Below are 5,072 nucleotides of genomic sequence, written 5' to 3' on the forward strand. Positions count from 1 at the left end.
GAAGTGCAAACCTCCAAAGAAGCATAAGAACCGCCGTTTCAGACGTGCCTCACAAGTCACGATTTCAATTGACTATAAAAGGTGTTCCACGTTTAAAGGTTCACGTAGTTTAGTAAGACTCATTCTTAGTTATGATTTATAGGCTTCAAAGCTGAATCAATAACTTGGCATCGCTACCCGCAATTGAGGATGAATTCATATTTATGCAGATTTAGATAATGAATTTTTTCAACAAGAGTTGGTATAATAGTAAGCAAGCGAGTTACACTTTCATATTGAAAAAAAAAAAGCCTATAAAAATGCCATATTTAAAGACCATTTTATTTTGCTTTTTGAATAACATATTTCAAGGTCAGATGAAAAAAAAAGCGCTTCCAAGGTTGATTATAAATAAACTTACAGTCAACTTTTTATAGTAACTTGAATGATGTTAGATTTTTTTTTTATTTTTTTGTATGAGATCTTTTATCTTTTTTATACAAGGGATTTGAGTTTGTAATAGAATTATCAGCCAGCTGGCAGCATATTTATAAAATAAATTTACAAATATATATGTATTTATTCAAATTTTTAAAATGTGTAAAATAAACAAACATGTTGCCGTGCGTATATAAAGTTTACGTTCAACTTGATTTTATAATAACGAAAAATTCTATCTTTTAAAATAATTTATGTGTTGATCTAGTAGTCTTTTCAAAGTTGTTCATGTTGCTTGGTTTACCTTTTTGCATTTTTTTTCAAATGTTGGTTCAATTTAACAGCAACATAATATATTGTCTGTGGTGCGCTTTTAAGATTTATTTTGAATATTTAAAATCTTCGGTATAACATTTAAACACCTTATGAGTTAATTCTAATAATAATAAGATTTATGTACGTGAATTTCAATCATAATTAATGATAGAGCCTATTCTAATAGAAAGATTATGGACTATCCTGGACCAGGTGTCTTTTACCATTATTTTTCAAGTTTATATTTTATACTTTTAATAGATACAGATTATACTTGCTATCTTTTTTTTTTCTTACCACCTCTTACAATTATTTTATTATGATTGGATTAAAATAAAATTAATAACTCCCAATTGATGCCATTTTATAATTGTTAATTTAATTTTAATTAATGATAACAAAATTAGTGGTATACTACTAAAAAAGTCCAAATTATCGACGAAAAAAATTCTATCAAAATTATTGACCGAAAACGTAAATAAATTCCATTTTTAGTAGTGGTAAGACTTGATAAAAAGAAATTAATAAATAGCTAATAATTAGTTAAAGCAATATTGTAATATACTTTGTTATTTATAATTGTTGCCCCTCGAGTTTTGTGTGTGTCAATCTTTCGATTCATTAAGTGTATCATATAAGTGGAAACTACTTTTGTGACTTGAGATTTAAAATGCGATTAAACTTTAAAATTTGTAGAGAATTAAGTACGAGGAATGAGATAAACTTTCACATTACTTAAAAAATATATTAAGCAAGGTCATAATGAAAGGTGTCAATAGCATAAACCATCTCTCACCTAACACTTTAAGTTTTTTGGTTGAATTGGTTATGTGACCTCGTGTTACAGGTTCGATCCTCATCGTCCCTATTTTAATTAATAATTAATTCATTAATTCAGTATTATGGAGTTTCTTAATACACAAGTTATCAGACCCGGCCTGGTGATCGAATCGGTCGAGGTACTGGTTCAACCAGTGGGTCACTCATTGGTTTAACCGCTAGAACCAGATAAATATATATAAATCTAAAGTTATATTTCATATTTTAATTTTTTTAAAAAGTATGACATAAAATAAATATTTATGTCATCAAAATAAAAAATAAAATACAAAAAACGAATGCAATACCCATTATAATAAAGAAACTAAAAATAATAGAAATAAAGAATTGTAAATTTAATTAATTTAAAAAGGAGATATAGATAAGAAATGAGTGACCCATATGAAACCAAAAAGTAAAACGGGCGCATGGTTTTATGATTTTATCTGCATAAGTCTCTCTCTCTCCCTCCCTCTCATTTTCTCTTTCTCCTGGGCATAGTTTTGAAATTTTAGTTTTTTTTCTCTTTCATTATGTCTTCTCTTCAAATGTCGCCGGACATCATGCCGATGCTTTTTCTAATGTCTTCGACTCCTTATTCTTCATTGTTTTCGACTCCTCCTCCTCCTTTTTTGTGTCTACACTGTTCGGTTTCATTCCAAATTAATTTTTTTTTGACCCGACGAGCCATCGATTTTAGTAAAATCGGCTGGTTCACTTCGATTTGCACTAGGACACGCCGAATCACTTTCATCTCCGATGTATTATGCTACCCGGTTTGTTTATATGGCCAGTTTATCGGTTTTCGGTTCGAACCGGCAGGTCCGATTTTTGTAACACTATTAACACAGGTATGTAGGCATGTGCATTATCCACCCTTCAAGCCTAACGGGCTCTCGTATAAGGGAACGTGTTAGAAAATAATATAAAGTATAAACTATTAAAAATGCCCTCACCTAACAGCTTAACATTTTGGTGAAATTAATTCTTTACATAAGGATTCGCATTTTCATTTTAATTTCACCCAACAAAATCGATAATTCAAAAAACATAAAAGCATAAAATTATATATATATATATATATATATATATATGTATATATATATATATATATATATACGGCTTATCATTTTTCAAGCTGCCGGAGATAAAATTATCTCTGGCTACTAAATCATAATCGTACAAAAATGGATCAATGGTGATAAAGGAAGAGAGAGAAAAAGAAAATCATAACCATTCAAAGGTGAATCAATTAATATAAGAAAATAAATAATCAAAACGACGTAGTTTTGGGGTGGCCGTAGATAAATTTATCTCAAGTAGCTTGAGAAATATTTTTTCCATAAATATATATATGGGAAAAACATTTCTCCGGCAACTTGAGATAAGGTTCTCTTCGGCCACTCCAAAACTACATCGTTTTGTTTATTTATTTCTTTTTATTAATTGATCCACCTTCATTTTTTCTCTCTCTTCCTTTATCACCATTGATTCATCTTTGTACGGTTATGATTTAGTAGCCGGAGATAAAATTATCTCCGGCAACTTGAGAAATGATAAGTCCTATATATATATATATATTATGATTCTTAATCTTCTTTCCATCGAAAAACTTTCAAATCACAATCTTGAAATCAATTTTTTTTTACTAGACACGTCTATGTAACATAGCCAAATTAGAAACAAGAAATTAAACCGCTCTGATGCTAAATGATATCTCACATAGCCAAATAGTAACTAGATGAATGCGGAATGAAAATTAGAGAATCAAACTATACCTCCAATTTGATTTATACTTTATTTGAAGTTGGTCCCAATAATCAAAGTTCCTACATGAATTGCGCATGTAGTTGTTTCATTTGCAAATTAGTCAATATTTGACTATTCCCCATCCTTGGATGTGATGCACCTGTCTTAAGAATCTATTTAACTTAATAAATTTTTGTTTTTCCTTTGATCTGAGAATTGATCACGGTCCAGAGGGAGGTACATTGTTCATCCATGAGAGCGGTACCCAAGGGGGTTCAATATTAAGATGTAAGCCTCATACGATTTCTTTGGCTCTTAGTGTAGTGACAACCAGTACTTTCATTAAGTTGGTTATACAAGTTCTTCCACGTTCACGCCCTATTTTTGACAATCTTCAATCATTCTATATTTCTATTCTAACCCATTGTTTGAACTTTGAGGGGCACACCCGATAAACTAAGCTTTTGGAAAGTTGATTGTATGACAATATTTCATGTTAACCATGCGTTCTGAACTTAGTACTTCTCTGCTTGTGGACTGCACTTAACTCTTGCTGCATGATCCAGCTGTAAAACATGCAAAAGAGAAAAGAAAATTAAGAATTTCAGTTAGTCTAAATTTTCACAACCCTAAATTGATAAAGAACTATGGGGTTATCTCCTTGTCTCCCCAATTTCTTTTTCAACTAACATAACTGATATTCTGGAAGAGCTTGCCAGTAAGTTCCTTGAGGGAATGCTTCTGGTCCTTGGGCTTTGCAACAATGAAAGTTAAGGTCATAACTCATACCGAGCAAAATGTGTAAAACAAAGCACATCAAGAAGAAGGCAAATCAAAAAGCACGAGCAGCAATAAATTAGTTTGAAAAAAAATAAAAAATACCCCGAAATCAAGCTGTCAAAAAAGGCATAATTTGAAGGATCTTACCTATTGTCGAGAAGCAACCTGAGAACAGAGGCCAGTAACGGTGGCTATTACGGAATTGGATCTTCTGATATTTTATTTAACCTGAGAAAAAAGAGAAAAAAATATTAGAATAGATATTTATAAATTATCTCGTTAATTTAATTTTGTATAATTATAATTCCTAACGTGATTATATTATAATATAATCACGTTAGGAATTATAATTATACAAAATTAAATTAACGAGATAATTTATAAATATCTATTCTAATATTTTTTTTCTCTTTCTTTATAATTGTTGATTCACATTTTATATAATTATTATTTCTCACGTGACTATATCATATTAAATAAAATATGAGAGGAGCTGTCACAGTTTGTTTGCGAAGAAGGAGGAGGAAAGAGTCTGAATTTTGTAAACGGCAACAACAACTTAGTCATTTTAAAATTTAATTTTGTTGGGATTTTTTTCCGGAAAAATATTATAATGGCTCTCCGTGTTTGTGATATTTATATGCGTATGAAATATTAGTAGTTAATAGAATTTAATTTTGATTAAACGTGAGAGCACAAAGTTTTACATTTACATCCGGCGATAACGTACTCATTATTTAATAATAATTATCAAAATTAAATTTGTGAATAAAATATCAGATTCAACATAACATTAAGAGTAAATATCTTTTTTGGTCCTCAACAAATTTCACGATGTCCGCTTTAGTCCTCAGCAAATAAAAAGCTTCATCGTGGTCCTAAAAACATGGACCCATTTTAGTTCTTTTAGAGACTAATATAAGTGTTTTTGGAATTTGTGAGGGACCACGATTTTAACTAAATAAGTCCATTTTGAATTTTTTAGGGACCAT

Source organism: Gastrolobium bilobum, unplaced genomic scaffold (assembly GCF_033153095.1).
Source record: "Gastrolobium bilobum isolate Gb01-03AN ecotype WA unplaced genomic scaffold, APGP_CSIRO_Gbil_v1 utg276328, whole genome shotgun sequence".
Taxonomy (NCBI): Eukaryota; Viridiplantae; Streptophyta; class Magnoliopsida; order Fabales; family Fabaceae; genus Gastrolobium; species Gastrolobium bilobum.